This window comes from Callionymus lyra, chromosome 12 (genome assembly GCF_982586985.1).
Source record: "Callionymus lyra chromosome 12, fCalLyr1.hap1.1, whole genome shotgun sequence".
Taxonomy (NCBI): Eukaryota; Metazoa; Chordata; class Actinopteri; order Syngnathiformes; family Callionymidae; genus Callionymus; species Callionymus lyra.
The window spans coordinates 25,039,747-25,061,525 of NC_141829.1; the positions used below are offsets into that span (position 1 = coordinate 25,039,747).

Consider the following 21,779-nt stretch of genomic DNA (forward strand, 5'->3'; position numbering starts at 1 on the left):
TTACATTAAAACACTGGAGATTAAATCTTGTTTACCATAACCACGCCCAATCTGCTGTAATTGGTCGAGAATTGAAGTTTGTCACTGCTCTTCATCAATCAATCCTGGAAGGCTCCACCTCTAAGGGACAAGTTGTAAAAACAAAGTGGGAAAAAAGAAAGAGGAGCGGAGCCCCTTATTACATCCTAAGGCTAGTAACCTCTCGTTTGCCGAGATTACAGAACTTTAAAAAGTAATTACTCCAAAACATCGTTATCGTATGGAATTTGAAGCATCTTGAAGAGGAAGACTTGAGTAAGACACCAGTGTAAGTACCATTTCGGGCCGCCCTATTATTCTGGTCTGGGCACTTCCTACGTGATGACATCAGAGTGAATAGAACTTGAAATGAGTGATTGGTAGACGCCTACTACCAAACATTAAACATTTATATTAACATAAAGACTATTTTGTTAGGTGGATCATTTTTCCAAGCAAACATCCGTCAGTAACTTACTGGTTACTTCTACCCAAAGGGCATGTTTAGCAACATGTGATGATTTTGATTTGCTGAAATGTGTTTGACAAAAATAATGCACTTGTAAAACTGTACAAAGCAATATAGACATTGAAGTGACTAACAAGGACAACCAAATAGCTATTCTAATTATAAATCAAAAACTTCTGTAATGTTCTTTATTTCTTATAAGTTTGGGACACGCTTGAGCCAATCGGCCGCATTGTCACATGTAGCCTAGACAAAATATGTTGGATCCAAAGTCATATACTAGTAAAAGAGCATTAAAAATAAAGTTTTTGCGTAGTGTTCAGACTGGAATAGTAGGACGGGCCAAAATGGTGCTTAATAACCTTTACTTATTTACTGACTTACTTACTAACAACAGCCATTTAGCCTGTAATCTCTTAACCAGTAGGTGGCTAAATGACAATTCAAATCGCAGTGACAAATAAGCAGAGCTTAACAACACAAATTTTAGTACCAGGGTTTGTACTTTATCTTAGCAATCATTATAGTAAAAGAAAAAATCCTATTTTCTGCCTGCTATTGTGTCTTTTTGAGATTACCATATGTGCAGTAAAGCTGAACCAATGTACCACCCTTGGCACTGTGTGCACATAAATTGTGTTTGTCAGCTTCCTGTTGTATGCAAGCCAATGGTTGAGCTCAAGGTATATTTTACTTGGCCTGGTCTTTGAACTCTGGACCCAAAAAAGGAACTTCTGAAACCGGAGCGTGTCTTTTTACACAAATGGGAATTTGACACTGCTGACATAAAGATTCATGATTTGGAAGTTTATTTTCATTTTGGTTGTTTTGTGTGGTATTTCAACAACATGGAAAGGGATGGAACAGTGTCCTGTTCTATGCTGTGGTGTGTTGGGATGGGAATGTGTCCAAGAGGAGTATCAACAGGTTGGACAGGTTGATCAGGAGGGCTGGCTCTGTGGTTGGCATGAAGCTGGACTCACTGGTGACAGTTGCTGAGAGGAGATCACTGGACAAACTACTGTCAATAATGGATGATGACAGTCATACTCTTTGTTAGATGTACAATTCTGAGTTTGGGGGCAGGAGTGTAGTATAAAGTATAAAGTATCATGACATTCTATTCTATGTTAATCTATGTATCCTTTGTCTTTGTTATTTGCCTTTAATCTGTGTTCTTTATCTTTAGACCTAAATTGCGTCATCTTGTGCTATCTATCTCTCTGTCTGTCTGTATATTGCAAGAAAAAAGTGTAGTGCATGTTTCAGAAACAATATTAGAGGAAGTCACAATGATACTGATAAAAAAAATTGTTTGTTTTTATCTAGACGTCAAACATGCCTTAGAATAATGACATGGAATGACGACATGGAAGGGCATCCACATCATGTGTAGGCGTCTCTACGCCTGTGTCAGGTGTCTTGTCGTTTCCCAGAAGCATTACCTCAGTAATTGCTATCAAGAGATGCTCAAGTGCCAAATGACTCCCTGCGCTACAGAATATATATATACACAACTGATTCAGCCCCATGCTTCGAAGCTATTATTTGCACAATTCCTATTATTGCAGGAAGTGGAAACTTCAAATAAAAGTCCCTAATAGCTGAGTCAGCCTGTCTTGATGCAGATCTCAAGTCAGTAGATTTGAAGTGGTGAGGGTAAAACGATCTGGAGGAGAGGTCAACTATTATAGCAAGCAGGAAGTGCATAGTCGTGAGGGACATATGTTGTTAGGATGACATAAACGATCTGAATATGTCACACACCTCCGTTTGAAGGTCAACTGTTTCCAGCCTTATTTCACAGAAGTCATGAAAAAATTATCACATTAGTAGGTAAATTGCAGGAAAACTGATGATTAAACGTTTGGAATTAAAATAAAGTACAAGGGCCGAATGCGAGACCCTAGAAAATGCTTTGTTACAGAAATCAAACTTTTGCTAAAATTGTATTCTTACAGATGTTGTATCTACAAAATGAAGTGGAAAACATAAATTCTTTTGCCTTACAAGATTATTTGCTAGCTTGAAGAAAGGTACGAAGACAGCCATAACTGCAATATTTTTAGAGCTCAGTAGGTGGCAATCATTGTTTGGAAGTAAAAGTATTATTATTAATTTTATTATGTTAGGTAGTGTTTGGATTATAAAGCAGTTTCCTTATTGTAATGGCACTGTAGGTGGCACCCTCTGATGTGTGGTTTCACTAAAATTGCTATTTAAAGCAATATATTTTAAAGCAGGCCGTGAAATAAAGTGGTGTCTGCTGCATGAAGCTTCAATATGTAAATTCTGCAGGTTGCCAATGGAAAATGTGTGAGTAGAGTGGTTTTACAAAAATATAAAGCTAAAGTGAAAAATGGAAGTCTAATGCTTTCCGTGGTAGTAGAGTAGTTTGGAATAGACTTCCTCTGTTGTTAATGAGTTTGAAAAATGCTGAATCCATTGCTCGATTTTCATTCTCAGTCTTTTCTGCTTCACTCTAAATGCTTATTCACTGTACATACTAGCTTCTTTGACAGTGTTCTTTTAGTCCATTATCATACTTCAGCTCCGTGCTCAGTGCTTCAATCAATAAGCTATTTGTGTGTTGGCGCAGAACGGAATCAGAAACATTGTCCCCTGGTAGCAAGATATACATGCATTCTGGTAAAAAATAATTTCAATGGTGATTACCTCTTTTAACATTTTATTAAAATGTGTTTGCTATAAACACCCCTATCAATAGGAGTTGTGAGAAGAGAGATGACAAAATGTTTTTGGTTCAGTCTCTCTGATCCTTCAGACTAAGAAAAAGCTTTATATTACTGTATGTATTTATGTATTAGAATAACTTATAAGGCACATAAGCAGTTTAAGGAGCTGTGTGTGTGTATCTTTTGTGACTAAAGCAGCTGCTGATGGGCAAAATTGAAGAACGCATGTAAATTGTGATAAATGGCCCATGTTTTACAATTGGAAGTCTTAAATCAATGAGACGTTAACGAAAAAGAAAAAAAACAATCCTCTATGATTCAATTATGGAAGTCTAACTAGTACTCATTAATGTTAAAATTATAAAACAGAAGTAAAAACCTGAACAGTACATTAAAGGCGCCGACGACCTAGCTGAACTAGCTGAGCCGCTCCAGCATGTCTTCAACCTCAGTCTACGGCTGGAGAAAGTACCAACTCTGTGGAAGACTTCCTGTATCGTTCCAGTCCCTAAAAAGATCAGACCGAGTGTGCTGAACGATTACAGACCGGTGGCACTGACTTCGCAGCTGATGAAGACACTGGAGCGGCTGGTCCTCAAACATCTCAGGCCACAAGTCCAGCACGCGCAAGACCCCCTGCAGTTTGCCTACCAGCCAGCAGTTGGTGTGGAAGATGCCATCCTTCACCTCCTGCATCGGACCTACTCCCACTTGGATAAAGGAAGTGGTTCAGTAAGAATCCTGTTCCTGGACTTTTCTAGTGCCTTCAACACTATCCAACCCACTCTGCTGCAAGACAAACTGACTAAGATGCATGTGGACCCTGGTCTGGTCTCCTGGATTACGGATTATCTTACTGATCGACCACAGTATGTCAGGCTGAAGGATATCACGTCTGACACTGTGGTGTGCAGTACAGGAGCACCTCAGGGGACAGTACTGGCCCCTCTCCTTTTCACCATCTACACTTCAGACTTCTGCTACAACTCAGAGCCGAGTCTCGTCCAGAAGTATGCTGACGACACTGCCATTGTTGGATGCATCAGGGACAACAGCGAAGACGAGTATAGGAGTCTGATAAGTGACTTTGTGGACTGGAGTGAGAGGAACCACTTGCAGCTGAACACCTCAAAGACCAAGGAGCTGGTCTTGGACTTCGGGAGGTCCAGTACAAAGCCACGTCCAGTGTCCATCAGAGGCGACGAGGTGGAGATAGTTGACAACTATAAGTACCTCGGCGTGTGGATGGACAGTAAACTGGACTGGTCCTGCAATACAGACCATGTATATAAGAAGGTTCAGAGTAGACTGTACTTTCTGAGGAGGCTTCGATCATTTAACATCTGCAAGAAGCTCCTCTGCATGTTCTACCAGTCTGTGGTGGCCAGTGTCCTGTTCTATGCTGTGGTGTGTTGGGGTGGAAATGTGTCCAAGAGGAGTGTCAACAGGTTGGACAGGTTGATCAGGAGGGCTGGCTCTGTGGTTGGCATGAAGCTGGACTCACTGGTGACAGTTGCTGAGAGGAGATCATTGAACAAACTACTGTCCATCATGGATGATGACAGTCATCCTCTCAGCACTGTCATCAGTGAGCAGAGAAGCAGAATGAGTGCACGAATGCTCCTACCCAGGTGCAAAACAAAAAGACTCAAGGACTCATTCATTCCTCGGGCTATTAAATTGTACAATTCTGAGTTCGGGGCAGGAGTGGATCGAAAGTATAAAGTATCATGACGTTCTATTCCAGTATCTGAATGTTCTGTTCTATGTTAGTCTTTGTATCCTTTGTCTTTGTTGTTTTTCTTTGACCCATGTTCTTTGTCTTTATCTTTAGACCTAGATTGTGTCATCTTGTTATTTCTCTTTATGTTCTTCTTATTATTTTATTTTTTATTTATTATTTTTTATTGTTTATGAAAAATTGCTGGCTATTGGAAAAAAACAATTTACCGAAGGAGACCTCCTGAGAGATCAATAAAGTTTTACCTTACCTTACCTTAACATATAACATATAAATATATATTGTGTGAATTACAAACAGGTAACAGAAACAAGCTAGCTTCTGATGTTTCCAAAAGACAAGAAGATCCTATTTTATTCACTTTTTCTTGAAAAAAAAAAAAAAAAAAGCTGCACATGAAAAGGAAGTTTGTGATAAAATTAATCTGTTATCTGTTCTCAGTAAACCATGTATTGTATTTTATTTCATTCATTTTATCTTATATTATATTTCAACAACACCAGAACTAATTTCTGTTTTGTATTTTACATTACAGGCAAGGAACATTTTGTGATTTTCCAATTTATTAAACTTTTTTTTTTGTTATTAATACTTTTCTTTTCTAGAAAATCTGCTCTATAAATCACATGGCTCATAAAGGAGGTAAACCTTTTATGGTTTTAAAAGTGGGAAGAATGAAGGAATTATATCATATGATAAAGAGACAGCAAACGAGATTAGATTAGATAAACATTATTGATCCCTCTGGAGGTCTCCTTCTGGGAATTGATTTCCAGCATACAGCAACACAGACGATAGATTCATTAAAAAAGAACAAAGTTTAAAAAAATAAAAAATAAAATCAAAATAAAATAAGTTAATAAGTACGTTATATTTGTATAGCGCTTTTCTAGACCAGGGTCACAAAGTTGTGAAGTTATATTCATATAAAGTCAATAGCAGAGCAATATGTTTACCGTCTTATATTTTTTAATTCATTTTAACCAAAAGTAAATACAAATGTATTTGAATTTTTAGTAGTTCTATTTAAATTATATTCTAATTCAGTCTCAGATTATTTTTAAGCAGAATTACTATAAATGTTTTTTAAATTGTCAGGTTAGATAGATAGATGAATAGATGGATAGATAGATGGATAGATGGATAGATAGATAGATAGATAGATAGATAGATAGATAGATAGATAGATAGATAGATAGATAGATAGATAGATAGATAGATAGATAGATAGATAGATAGATACATTTAAAAAAAATAAAATAAGAACAAAGTGTCAATAAAACGAATGATAAAATGACACAATCTAAGTCTAAGATGAATAACACAGATTAAAGACAAATAACAAAGACAAAGGATACAAAGATTGACATGGAATAGAATGTCATGATACTTATGATTATATTCATATATCGTATTATATTCATAAAAAAGTCAATAACAGTCATCATGTGTACCATCTTATTTAATATATTTGTACCAAAATAAATACTAATTGGTTTGTATTTACAATAAATGTTTTATCTTATAGATTTTTTCAATGGAATTTAAGTTGTGAGGTTATATTTATATAAAATCAATCGCATTTTTTGTTTTTTGTTTTAATAATAAATGTTATTTTTATTTTTTATTTAGGCTCAGGTGATTATTAAATCAGAAATTACTTAACCAATTCTGCAGTTTATAGTACTTCCTGAACATGTGCACATTTTGAACATTTGTGCTTATTGGATTGTACAATTCTGAGTTTAGGGGCAGGAGTGGATCGAAAGTATAAAGTATCATGACGTTCTATTCGAGGTTAATCTTTGTATCCTTTGTCTTTGTCACATGACTTTGAACTACGTTCTTTATCTCAGACTTAGATTGTGTCATCCTGTACTTTCCTTTTATATAAACTTTATTATTGTTCTTATTTGTATTAATTAATTATCGTCTTTATTGCTGTGTATTGCTATTTGGAAAAACAATTTCAAAAGTTCTATCCAACAATCTATCTTACAACAGGTTAACATGTCTCTGTGGGTGTGTATGTATGTCAGGATAAATCAATCATTTATCTTTTAACGTCATTTAACTTTTTTTTTAATAAACTTTTTTTAAGTACAGTATAACCCCTCCCCCAGATTTCTAAATGTTGACCCGATTGTGACATAACTTCCCCTTTGATGAGTAAGACGTGATTTCCTTGTGCCTTTCATTCTTCGTTGCCATTATAAGGGCCTCTCTGCGGGTGAGTCATATGACATCGAGACAATCTGGCTCAAAGAAGGATTGGAAGTCCAAAGGCTACGCTGATTGCGCAGACTGCTGGAGAGCCTCCACCGAGGTCGCACGCTGTGCACGTAAGAGCTCTCTGTGAATAGCTTTTCTTTCGCGCGCTGACGTAGAGGAGACGGAAGAGTTTTTGGTACCGAGCGGAGAGGAGATGCACACGGCACTCGAGTGAGGTAACTATATAAAAACACGCCATTTATTGTCATTCACTCCCACAACATGGACACGGGCAGAGCTCACCTCGCGGTGTGAGACGCTGCTGCTGCCGCGGCGCAGCTCGACAGAAACACAGCCATTATCCTCCCGCTACAGTACAGTTGCCGCTCATAGTCGCCCGAGAGCTAGTTTCCCAGTGTGTTGGTGAACATGCTAGCAGTGTTAGCCTGTCAGTGAGGCAGCTCCCACGGTGGGTGTTGTCTCGTGTCGAGGCTCGGACGTGTCGCCGTTGAAGCTCCGGTGTCTAGTCGAGCGGTTCGTCCAAGTTATGGAGACCGTGTTGGTGTAGTTTGTGGGAATGGCGAGGCTCTTGATCCAGAACACGTGCGGTGACGCGGGGCAGAGCTCCTTCCTGGAGCCGCTGGAGACCGATGTGACATGATGGCGTTGGGCGCACTTTTAAAAAACCTTTATAATGACGAACACGTTGATGCTTTTAACGCCCTGGTCCTTGTTTAATAAAGCCCTCACGAAGGGTCCACGAGCGAGTCATGAATCAGACTCGCCAGTCGAGTTTCTTTTTCGAGACAGTTATGTCGTGGCACAGACCTACTGGGCTTTCAGATAAATCCCCCTTTTGGAAGAAAGTCAAGAAGTGGAACTGCTGTCCTAATGTGTGTGTAATCTTTGCACTTTATTCTTCTACAAAATGGAAGCAATGGCAGTTGAAATAAAAGTATCCAAGCAGCAGAACTTATTGAAAACATAAAACCTTTATTTTAGATACACCAAATAGGTCGAGGTCTGGTGTATTTTCAAGTGTTCATAAAGTAAAACATGTAGAAATGTTTCTGACAGCTTACCATTCATTTTATTTTGTGTACATTTTGTTGAACACATTATTGTTGGATCAATTCTGAATAAAACATTGATAATTATTTATTTAAGTAATATGTATTTTCCTAGTTTCTTATCTTATTTTATTGTGAAAATGTCAAGTCCCTTACAATTATTTGAAAGAAAAAGTGCTTTACATTATAGTTTCAAAATGATGATATTGGGGAATAACCAGTGATGGGCTTATGAAGGTTCATGATGTAGTGTCAAGATGTTAAGAGGTCAGTAGGTGGCGCCATCAGTTTTAAAAATGACGCGATGACTCACGAGAAGAGAGCATCACGGGTGTTACATCTTTGTCATTCCGGCTTTTTTTTTCCAAAATGGTTCTCATCCATTTATTGTGCGTTTCTCCATGAAGGAATCTATGAACAATGACTAACATTTTGGGGACATGTTAATATCATTCCTAATGTCATTCCTCGGGCTATTAGATTGTACAATTCTGAGTTTGGGGGCAGGAGTGGAATGAAAGTATAAAGTATCATGACATTCTTTTCTATGTTAATCTTTGTATACTTTGTCTTTGTTATTTTTCCTTTGAGCTACGTTCTTCATCTTTAGACTTGGATTGTGTCATCTTGTTCTTTTCTTTGTTCTTGTTCTTATTTTTACGAATAATCGTCTTTATTGCTGTGTTCTAATTGGAAAAACAATTTCCCGAAAGAGATCTCCTGAGGGATCAATAAAGTTCTATCTATCTAATAGTTTGTTTATTAACAGTTGCTACATTTGATTGATTATTCTGATTATCAAAATTTCTTGATAATTTATTCAAAATAAATTCAAAGTTATATATTTCAAATGCATACAAAGCATTCAATGATTATTATGTTTTCTATTCACCCTTTTTTCAGTAGACAGTTAAAGTCCAAGTTAATAAGTGCTAAGTTAATATTTAACTCTTGTAAACCTGACTCATTCACTGTTATATATTATGATTTATTCTCTTGATCTGGCTTTGTTCTACTTATTTATCAAATGGTGTTTGGATTTCATTGCATTGGCATAAATATGCTTCACAGTGGTAATATTTGCACATTTGTTACCACAGAAGTAGAACAAGAACAACGCAGTGTAATACCACAATAAAACGATAAAACTCAATTAATAAACTAAGTCAAGTGTTACATTTAGTTGAGTAAAATATTCTATGTATATCTTTGTATCCTTTTTTATTTGTCTTTTGATCTATGTTCTTTATCTTTAGACTTTAGATTATGTCATCTTGTACTATTTTTTATAGAAACTTTGTTCTTGTTCTCATTTTTGTTTTTATGAATTATCGTCTGTGTTGCTGTGTGCTAATTGGGAAAAAAAAAACAATAATCAATAAAGTTATATCTATAAGAATGTTCCGGTCATTTGGTTACTCATTAGATATTAGACAACACAACAAACGTTTAAAACGGTATCTGCTTCTGTATTTCATATGACTGTCAACTAAGATTAGTGTGACCTGGATGCCAGTTTGTGTACTAGATGGAAAGATATCTCCATATCTCAATCTCTTTTACAGTGGGTCTTTAAAGGCGCATAACTTTATCTTTCACTACTAAAATACTATGTGTGTCACATGAGCATGTGTATGTACTGATAGTGGGAGTTCATTCAACCTTACAATGTATTTATTGAGCCATTTTTAACATTTCCATGGGTTTAGTTTAATAATGACAGTTAATTGTATTGTAAACATTGTAAAATCAAAATTCATGATGCCAACATTCATTGACTTGAATGAAATGTACAATGAGAACACATGACTTCCTGAGTTTATCTACACATGAAGTTTATCTACACATGAAGTGTAGGTAAACTGGGCTTGAAAGTTCATCTCCTTGGAGTTTAGACTCGTATCGTCTGCAGTTTATCTGCCACACTGATTGTTCATGCTGAAACTGTGCCATCTGTGTAGGATGTGCCCTGAAGTGATGAATGCAGATGCGTAGGAGTTAAGCGACATACTTTCTTGTGAAACGAGATGAGCAGGCAGGACAACAACTTGATCCTGCTGATTGACGAGTCCTGTAAATGTTTACCCTTAATGTCATTATTTAATACAAACTAACATATGGAATGATATTACTTTTTGAAACCATGATTTTATTTTGGAAAACATTAAAACAAAACAAGCTACAATATGCTATTTGGTAGTTTCACAACAGTAAACTTGTTCCATCCAACCAAGTAATATTACTTTGATGTTAATGATAGTAAGTAAGTAAGTATTTGTTACAATTTCTTTAGGCTTTGCAGTGAATTATCAGTTCAGTTGGACTGTAATATATATATATATATATATATATATATATATATACAGCTATACCTTCTAGAAACAATATCATACTAACTTACTATAATAAACGTTAAAAATATACTTTCTAGGTTCTTTTAGTAGACATAAGTGTTTTTTCAGCTCCATGCTCTTTAACCACCAGTTTACTGTAGTATATTATAACATATCATGATATAATGATTAGGGCCGTGTATTGGCAAGAATCTGGCATACAGTACGTATCACAATATATGTGAGACAATACGATATATTGCAATACTTTAGGAATAAGGCTATTGGATTGTACCATTCTTTAAGGCTATTAGATTGTACAAGTTTGGGCAGGAGTGGAGCGAAAGTATAAGTTTTCATGACATTCTATTCTATGTTAATCTTTGTATCCTTTGTCTTTGTTATTTGTCTTTGATCTATTTTCTTATTTTTATGAATTATCGTCTGTATTGCTGTGTATTGCTATTTGGAAAAACAATTTCACGAAGGAGACCACCTGAGGGATCAATAAAGCTCTATTTTATCTATCTTATCTATCTTATCTATCTTATCTTATCCGGAGTGAGAGTATCTGGATGTTCTGTTCTACGTTAGTCTTTGTATCCTTTGTTTTTCTTTGATCTATGTTCTTTGTCTTTATCTTTAGACTTAGATTGTGTACTTTCTCTTTATTTCTCTTGTTCTTATTTTATTTTGATTTATTTATTTTTTAAAATTGCTGTATGTATTGGCTACTGGAAAAAAAAAAAAAATCCTGAAGGAGACCTCCTGAGGGATCAATAAAGTTTTACCTTACCTTACCTTATCTATCTATAAATAATAGTTGTATTGCCCGAGACCTTGACTTTGGTGTTGCAGAATTTTAGCAGAGACATGATTGTTGACGTAGTCATAACTAGTGATCGGTTGATGCCTCATGATACAGCTGATAATGTGTCATATTATAGTGTCTTCATTTTGAAAGACCACTAGGTGGCTCTCTTCTTTATAGTCTTTGGCTCTAATCCACTAATTCAATGAAACCAGGCATCATTTTCACTAGGAGTGCCATCCAAAACTGTATCATGATAGAGCATCGGCTGCCTCATCAGGTCTTCTCACCCCATCACAAAGATGGATCATTGCAACACAAAAATCAAGTGCCAAGAATATTATTTCATTTTTTTTACCATAGCCGTGTTTAGTAATATATTTTTATTTACCATTAATGTGAAGAAATTCACAGTGCTTGTTTGTGTTTTGCAATTATACTTCTGGCTAGATGGCAGCAGTCATTATGTCCTCCGCACCTATAGGAACAATGAAATCCTGCTAGAACCCAGCGATGACTGAGGACCAGAGGATACAGTTCATTCCGGCAGCTTTTATAGTATAACTCTTCATCAAATAAGTTAACTTTATTTGTAAAGCAAATTTCACAGATCAGGTCGGGTCACAAAGAGCTTAAAAAACAAAACGATACTCAAGTTTAAAAATAAATACAAATTAAAAAACTTTAGTAGGCCAAGAAAACACGGTGACAAACATAGCAGCCTCAAGACACCCTCAAGAGTCATGTGGTCTGTAAATTCTGTAACTCCAGATTCTAGTTCTTGGGGAATATTACAAAGATATCCTTGTTCCTACAGTATCACTTTATATCACAATATATCGTATTGTTGTCCCTGTATCGTGTCGTCAAATTCTTGCAGATACACACACTTGACAATAATAACATTATACAATGTGCATCAAGCTACTTACTTGACCTTGTACTCTAAAACAATTACTCAAAAATCATTATATCGGCCCTTTTTCTGTTGCCCTCAATATTTCTTATGAGGAACATAACTTGAGTATTGGCACTTCCTTGATCCTCACAATGGTTTTACGTTATAAAAGTATCAGCAACAGATTGTTTCTCTTGTCCTGTCTGAAAAAAAAACGTTTCAATCAGAATGTTATTTATCAGTGATCACCCTTCAATAGACTTATAGTCACATTTGTATCCACATTTTTTTTCAATCACACATGGTTGTTGTCTGGCATCTTGCTAATACACATGCAACCATAAGGGAATCAAAATAAATCCATAGGTGCAGTATAACTTTAAACTTTCCTATAGAACTATTTTTGGGGCAGCACCTTCAGTTGAAGTTTTGATTTATTGACATTGATATTTAAAGATGAAATGTAATCGCCAACCTTCTTTTGTTAAATTTAATCCCACTTGATTTAATACATTTTATTTTAGAATCACTTATTATTACAACTGAAAATTCATTTAGAAAAAAAACCTTTATATTTATGAGAAGGTTGACATGTGAAAGTAAATGGCAAATACTGATATCTTTAGTGAAATGGTGTGTTCATGAATTCAATGGCTTAAAGAGTTTGTGTTATTTCAGTTAGTGCTGTAGAAAGGCAATAGGACTAAGAATTCACTCAGACTGTTTTTCCAGACATGTGATTGCTACCTGATGTTAGCCTGAGTCTCTCTGCTGATCACTGCAAGTTTCCAGAGCACACGTGGTCTCGACTGCCCTTTTGTGTTTGCTTTAGTGTTATCTCTATCCACAATCTGCGTCCTGTAAAGGCTTTCTCACACTGCTACATGCCATATGACACCTTATTTTGAAGTATATCTGTGGTAGTTTATTTCCACCCCTTTTTTATTTATATGAGTCTCTTACCTTTGCAACAACACCTGAAAGCAAGCGAACAGGCAAGACCTGGATCAATCTTGTAATCCTTGTGCCAAAGACCAACACTATCTGTCCCTTGTTTCATTGTCGTAATTGCCACACGGGTGGATTGATTTGAATCAGGTTGTGTTTTTTGCAATCACTTGTGTATACTTGAATGATAAACAGACAGTTTATCAGGCAGACTGCAGGCAGTTTATTCAAAGAGAATTCATTAAACTCCAGGATTTCTACTGGTCAAAGCTGTTCCCTTAAGTGTAGCACTAAATGACAACAAAGATGTAGAGGAAATGAAGTGGTTCTGAGCTTTGAAGAAAACAGCCTTGCTGTGAGGATTTTCTAGACGGTCTGCAAAGGCACATCAATTAACTATCAATGTTCAAAAACATGTTTTTCAGTCAAACAAGTTTTGCACATATTTTGATCTATAATTGACTGTCACTATTTGTAAACCTTTCACAAACCTTTTTTTTCATGTTTTAATTAAATTGGCAGATAAAGAGTTTCTGCTTGTTCTGGCTTTGGGGAATTTGGCCCTCCCACTACGACATATAAGTCTGATTTGCAAGAGCAAAGACAATAATTTCCTTTCTCTTGGTGTTCTCTTAACTTTTCTGGGAGAACACCAAGGCCTTCCCAGGCCCGTGTTCTGTACTTGTTCTGCCCCAGGGTCCACTTAATAGTCGGAGACTTTCAGAATTTTATTCCAGGTGGCATCCTTCATTGGTGCTCACAAATTCACAAGAAATTCATGGTTATGGACAGCAATGCTTAAAAAAAACTAAGTTGGAGGATATTGACTTCCTTTAAAATGCCTGATGGGAAAAGCTGAAAGACAAAGAAGAATAGTATTGTGTTACAGAACTGTAGGGAAGTCAAGATATTTATTCTTGTTCTGGTGAATTTGATACGGGATATTGATGTTCTTGCTCGGTTCCCATTTCAGCTTTTCGCAGATTAAATGTTATTTAAAAAATAGACAAAGTACAATGTTCCTGAGTACTCTGCTTCAATTTTAATAATTTAGGACTTGCTTAAAACGTTTATTTACAAGCCATTTTTAGTTTACAGTCAATCGGATGTTATTTTCATGAGAATAAAACCATTGCACAATGTCTTTATGTGTTTGGCGCTTAAGTCAACAGTTTTCAATTTGTTGGAATAATATTTTTACTCTTATTATTTACTCCGAGGTTGCTTATTTATTTGCATTTGTTATAATTACTATCCTGGTACTTGCTGATGCTTTTTTCACTTATTCACAAATTGCCTGTTTGGAACCAGACATTTAATGAGCTGAATGCCACAAAAACACACCGGTTCATATGAAGTCATGTGCTTACACCTCAACCTACTGCTCAAACAAGCAGGAACATCACTGCCTCTCTCCTCCCAGTACAAATTCTCAAAGTCCCGGGACTCCAAATCCTCAAAGCACTTGCACTGTTGATCCGGGGCCTAGCCGTTTGTGTTGGCGTCAACTCCCTGACTTGTTTATATTTTTAAGGTAAGGTCCGTTTTGTTTTCCAAAGGTGTGCCTTATTCATTTATTTATGTAGTATTTAGCTAATTCCTCTGCTTACTTGTCAGCAGATTAGGTCTGTAGTGTCAAAACGCAGCTCACTATGTGATAAGAGAACTTCCAGGCCACCGAGCATCAGCTTTGCACCTGCGTCTTTTACACACTCATCACACACTCGTCATACATTGTTTACCATCCCACACTCCTAATTCCACCAAAGAGATTTGGAGAAGCGCTGCAACACGGACAGAATAATTTAAATAGCCTAAGTGCCTTCACCTTGTTCATTGATTTAATGGAATAGGTTTTAATCCACATGGAAAACACCAGGCTTGGAGTGATTTAATCTAAAGCATCAAAGAAAGGGCAGGTCTGTACCACATTTGTCTGTTTGAAACTAACTATGCTGCATCTCTGTTGAGTATTTAATGATGTATCTTTTACTGTTTTATTTTAGAGCTGGCTAGAACTTTCGTGTTATGATATCTAGTATTTGTTCTTGTTAATATATCCTGAAAAAGCCATTTCTGATTTTCTTCTCATTGAAGAATATTCATATTTATTTACATTGATGGTATAGTTGTCCTGGCTCATCGGATGATTTTGTACTAACGTTTTCAGGATGCAATTGTATTTTGCGCAATCATTTTTTCCCTTTAAAATAACGGCAGTGGCATATCTAGATGTTCCTACACTTTTTCAGTGTCCTTTTTTCAATTTTACCAGGTCCTGATTCCATTCAACATATTCAACATAATTGTTAAAAAGTGTTTACTTGGTAAATTGTTTGTAAAATGTTGGTAGTCAGTCAATATTTAAATTAATTATGGAATGATTCAGATGGAATAGTGTGAAAATCTTGGGTAAAAACTTGGATAACTCAACATTCAGCTATGCTTCAATGCCTATGCTATCTAATCTAATCTAATATAACAAAGAATACAATGTTAAATTAAATGTTATTTAGTTAAATAAGTTAATTTCCCTGTTTCCCCATTTATCTTACATAGAATACTTACAGTATTCTGATCAATCGTGTATAAAGGATTTTACTTTTACCAAAGGTTACTAAAAATTCCTATATTTTCAAAATGTCAAGTACACCAAAAATATTATCTTGGAAAGTGTAAAGAATAAGATACACAAAAGGAGAGGCATCCATAAAATCTTGGAAACAACCAAATAGATAAATCAAACAAGGTGGCTTTTCTTGATAGAAGAGAATTTAAGGATCAGGAAAATTCAAGTCTGTCGACAAGCTATTGTCCCACCAGCCACCTGCTAAGGCAGCAACAGAAGGTGTTTATCAAAGTGTTAGAGGGTAAACATTTCTAATAAGAGGCTGTAGGGTGTGACGTGATGGCAGGTGTTTGTGACGAGTCTATCCGAGACAAACATGTTTTTCACATGTCCTTAAAACAAGTATACATCAACAAATCTGATTGAGTCATTGGTTCTCTGCATGAAAAATTATTTCACCATAAAGGAATCGTAAAATGATTGCTGATTCAAACCAATATAATTTTAGATCAGGCATATATTCTACTCTCATGGTCCTTTGAGGGAAACAGTGGAACATTGGTGACCCCTAGTCCAAAAAATACCCTGACAGAGTTCAGAGTGCATATATGTTCATGATAAAGTGCCACATGTGACGTCATGATGTGATGAAAATGACTTCAGGATTATGGCTGTGTTAGACCTATTATAGGAGACAGATTGATGTTAGTCCCAGAGACCACACGTCCACAGACATGCTGTCAACTCCATGAACACCTCAATGAAAGGCTCTAGTAATGATAGCATTACAAATTGCTACTCTGCCTCTAAGATAATACTTTCTGTTTTTTTAAGTTGCTGGTAGTAGAAGTCATAGTGGATGGATGCTAAGAAGTCAATTTATCTTTGTGATTATATATATTTTTTTTTAAATTGAAGGCTGTTTTTGTGAATGTTTGACTTCAGCATCAGAGATTCAATTATTACATTGACTTCCAATTCATGAATGCAATTGCCTTGTGATCGACTGCTGCCTTAACAGACCGTCTACTGTATATAGGGAACATGTATGTTGTTTGGATGTCTCTGGGGCATAAGTGTCATTGAACATCCATCAAACTTGAGAGGGATGTTTTTATACCCCCACATGTCTCTGTCATTTGTTATCTAATCATCATAAATTCCCCCTTCCGGAAGGAAGTCACATTTTTTAAAGAGGCACTATTCTTCACGTTTATTATCTTTGTTAGCAGTGCGAATTTTGCCTCAGCTCACTTTGGGTGTCATCTTCTGCTACAAGGTTTCAAATATGTTCTGAGAGTTATCTGAGCTTCAACAATCGTAATTGAGATACATTTATAGTCACCTTGAATATATTTGTCATCTTCCTGCTTTGGGCTTTAAACAATGATTCAGTCAAGGTTCTGCCTGGGTTTTTTCACAGCACAAGGGGACAGAAAGATCTTTCTTTCATTTTTTAATTTTATATTTTTAAAGAAAACAATAAATTAAAGAGGGAGTTAATGAGAACGTCATGAGGTTTACCGCCTTTTATTAGCTTCACACGATCAACTTAGTGGAGACCACCAAGATTTCCAAAGAACATGTGGAGGAATCTCTTTGATGGTTATGGAATGCCTCACTTAACAGAACTGGCCAAGCTTACCAAGAGTACATGAGTTCTAGTCAGCTGCTGAAAACTGCTCACGCATCGGAGTTGTTCTGATAGTGAAGTTAACACGTTTTTTATATCGTAAAATTGTTTTTATTTTTATTACAAACTTCACAATTGTAACACTGCTTTGAAAGCGGGCTCTTGCTATTAATAATTTTTTTGAGTATGGTTTTGATTGTTTAAGTGTTTTCTGACCCTGGTCTGGAAAAGCGCTCTACAAATATAAATTACTTATTTACTATTTTACCTTCTGGAATAAAAGTAGCTGCTGTTCTTTCTTTTCAAAATACCTTTTGTAGTTACATTTAAAAAAAAATTGCATTAACGTGCATTGTATCTATCATATCATCAATTTTAACCATGCCAATAGTTCTATATTTCACTTTTTAAAGCATTTTTATTTATTTATTAAAAAAAAAAAAAATTAAGGAGCTCCCACTGGTGTTGTTGTTTAATAAATAAAATATAATACAATTATATTCTCACCAGGATTTTTTTCACAGCGTAGGGAGATGTTGTTGACACCGTTTCCTGCATTTTGAGGGCCAACTTTTGTGAAGTAAAGGCAGAAAAAATCAGAGCTGTTAATGTGAGTCAAACTTGGCTAGAAATAATTTAAAAAAGTTGTATGTGGTTACAATCACCCCAACACTCCAGTATGCCATCAAGAACACAGTACTGAACTATAGATTTGATTAAAAGATATATTTACTTTCAAGTTTTTATTTAACTTAAGATATATTCGCTTGAAAAAATCATTGGGCAACTATTAAGGGGCCATTGTTAAATTTGTGAATCTGGGTGGTCATTTTGTGTCGTTAAAAGCAAGAACTTTTCCAGAAGTGTCCATTGACTGCATTCTGCAGTAGTTCTTTTACTTGCATCAAGGTCTATACACATATCAGCTCCCAGAAGAGATGGGATGGCTGTGAACAGTCATATGAGAATCATATGAATCACCTTAGAGGCCAATGTCAGCTCCCCCCTGAAGTGAAATAACTCAACCCCTGTTGTCTTCATTGAACTGGAAAATACTGGGAATTATGTAAGCTAAAAATATCTGCTTTTGGAGTTCCAAAGGGTATATACAGCAAAAAAGTTGTAAAATAATGAAATAGTAAAATTTTTTTTTGATGTACCTTTTAATTTGATCTGACACTGGATTGATATAACTCTTTGGTATTAATCACTAAAGTTAAAACTGGGGAGACCACCAAGATTACCAAAGAACACGTGGAGGAATCTCTTTGATGGTTATGGAATGCCTCATGATCAGAACTGACCATTTTACCAAGAGTGACTACATGAGTTCTAGTCAGCTGCTGAAAACTTCTTACGCATCAGAGCTGTTCCGATAGTGAAGTGAATAGAGACAAATTTGTTATATGATCATATTGAATGTACTAATGATATCTTTGGGCACATAATGTTACCAAGAACCATTACAAAGTACTATCATGTTCCCAATGTTTATCATTTTAGCCTTGGACTATCTTTGGAAAATGGTCAGTATCAAAACATAATAAATACAAATATTGAAATGCTTGTATTTGCTTGTACAGGACACATAAGGTGTGTTTTATTTTGCTCTCTTTAAATTATGATCTAAGTGTTAAATTGTGAAATGTCTTTTAGAAAAGTACAACATATTTAAATCAAAGTTAAAGACATAGAACATGTATTATCACTCGAGTTTTTTTTTTTTTCCAATTCCAGTTGTACTTTCACAGAGACTAATGATCTGTTCTCCCACACTCCCTCCCTGCATGGATTAACCTTACATAACAGTAGAGCAACTTTGATCTGATCATTAACCATGATTAGTCTCATGATTTCCGCCATGTTTTAAGACAAAGAGTTCAATTGAAAAGGTCACAACTATGCAGTTGAAAGAACTTTGTGTTTGTAAATTCCAAAATACCATTGAGGCCACAGCATTTCTAGAGGCAGTAAAATCCTTAAAAAGAAAATAAATGCTGCCAGAAAAAAAACAAGCGGCTTGAAATAAAGTCCAAGTCTTTGAAAGCTGTTCGAGTATGCCCATTGTTAGAAAGTATTTGGTTAAGGTCAGCCAGAGTGTGGAAAATCATGATTTACGTTGATCAAGTGCCTGCAAACTGATTGGTTCACATAAGGTTTAAAACAGTTTTGCTTTTATATTTCCTGTGAAAAAGGCAGGTTTTAGTAGAGGTTTTAATCTCTTTGCCCCAAATTGAACCTGTTCTCTCTGTTGTTTACAGCGTGTATATCTCCAGAAAGTTGGAACTCACTCACTAGGCAAGTAAAACCACTTTTTAATTTCTGCTTCTTTACTTACTTACTTTTTTTTCTTTGTTCAAAATAAACTAATGATAATGAACCCAGAAAAGACATATTAATAAACCATAAAATGTACTTATTATGTTCTAAAAAATAGTATTACGGATAAAAAATCATGTGTTCAATGTTTAGTTTTTTTTGTAATCTACCTTTTTGATGGCAGTGGTACAAGGCAAAACGGGAAAGAAAAATCCTTAAATATGTATTGTAAATTGTTAAAGTAATAAAATGTTTTATTAATTGCATAATTAAAGTTGGACAAATATTAACAGGAGATTAATGTAGCAGCATTTATTACTAGAATAAAGTCATACAAAAAAATTATCATGAGATTAAATTCATAGTGTTTATTACGAGATTAAAGACGTATAAAAGTACAACTGATAGGACGCCACCAGCTCAACCAATCTGAACCCAGCAGCCAAGGTAATGTCTTACTTAATCTTGATACCACACAAAATATTTATTAATTGAACTGGGTTGGCTTGTGAAAGTACTCAGAACAAATTAAGCAAGAGTCATTGTCGCGTTGAATAACATTAGCTGTTAAAACATCAATCATAATTGACTGCATCAGATTTTTAAGCAAGAAATGATGTAGGTGTTATTTACCTCCTGTTGACTGTGTCATCAACTTTGATGTCTGTTCGAGCTTTTGACATCATATTTGCTCTAATTTTTTACAACATAAAGCTAGTATTTTTGTACTTCTTAATTGTTTTTATTGTATTGATACGACTTTAATTCTGTATTAAAATTTGAAAGAACATTCTTTGAGTGGTCTTGTTTCTTCGTCTGCATAATTATCCCCAATTAATAAACTGTATATTACTTATTATTTAATTCAGTATGCTCTGGTTTCCTTCACCAAAGTATACATTTTTATAATCATCTTTGGTTTTGGTGGCAGATATTCAGGTGGTTCTGCAAACAATTCTTTGAATCAATTTTGCGCCAATTTAATTTGATTTCTGTTTCATATTTCTATAGAGTGCATATCTCAAGGAACGCCGCATAAGAAGCAACAGCACTGGGGGCCGAGAAGGAGGAAACATCTGGTAAGTTATCACTGTTTCAAACATAAAAGAATCTTCTAGCAAGACACTTCTTTTAATAATCTATAATGTTCATAATTGTATCTCATCAATCAATCTCCTGATGTCACTAAGACACTCCTGTCATCGCATCCCATTTTAATCCATCAGTCTAACTTGTTGAAATATTGACGTGAATGTATTCCTGAGCCAAACAAATCATGCAGAATAAAGTCTTCTTCTGTAGAAGCCAATTACAGAAGGAAGTACTTTTTTTTTTTTAATTTGTCCATTAATGCTACTTGATGTGAATTTTAAAATGTTATATTCTTTTATGTACCGTGCTTTGTTCTATTTTTCTTTTGTTTTGTACTGATTACACAAACAAATCCTCTGTTGTGTTTACAAGACTGCCACAAAAAGGATATTCTATTATTAAGAAATGAAGGTGCTTGTTTTTCTTAAATTCCCCTCTCATTTAAATGGAACTGTGTTGAACCATTTTTACTTTGTTATCCCACCTATGTATTTCTGACCAACTTATGACAACAAGTACAAAACAAAACATAAATAGTACAGTTTTCATAGTCCCAAAGAACCCACAATAATTATATATATAATTCTGCTGATATATTGACAGTATTAAATGTATGAAACTTGACCCCAAATTAGTAAATAAACATTACATTTTCATTGATCTATTCAAGAAAAAATAATTTCAATCACCGGGTTGGGCGTTAAAGTGCAACAATCTTGGAAGTGTTGTGCAATGAAGTTAAGGGCCTGTACACTGCTGGCAGCGCAAAATATAAAAAATGTATAATAAAATGTATTAAAATACATTAAATTATATAAGAATGTAAATGACAACCAAAATGTACAATACACATAAATAATTATTTCAATAATTCACAATGCATTTATTGCTTGTGCTTATTAGTGAGTTTGGTTTCTGAAAGGCGCTTTGCAAATAAATCTTACTTACTTACTGTAACTGTAACTGTAACT

The 21,779-nt window shown here is 35.2% G+C and overlaps 1 protein-coding gene across 2 annotated transcripts in view; it reads left to right on the forward strand.

Moving 5' to 3' along the window:
• Positions 1-7,150: 7,150 nt before the first annotated feature.
• Positions 7,151-21,779, forward strand: part of slc39a10 (solute carrier family 39 member 10) — a 29,709-nt gene continuing 15,080 nt past the window's right edge. The window contains exons 1-3 of one of the 2 annotated variants that reach the window (XM_087804745.1): positions 7,151-7,371; positions 19,659-19,695; positions 20,728-20,795. The gene's annotated coding sequence lies outside the window, so the exon portion shown is untranslated. The remainder of the gene's footprint in view (positions 7,372-19,658; positions 19,696-20,727; positions 20,796-21,779) is intronic. The other variant, XM_087804744.1, reaches the window with a different exon arrangement.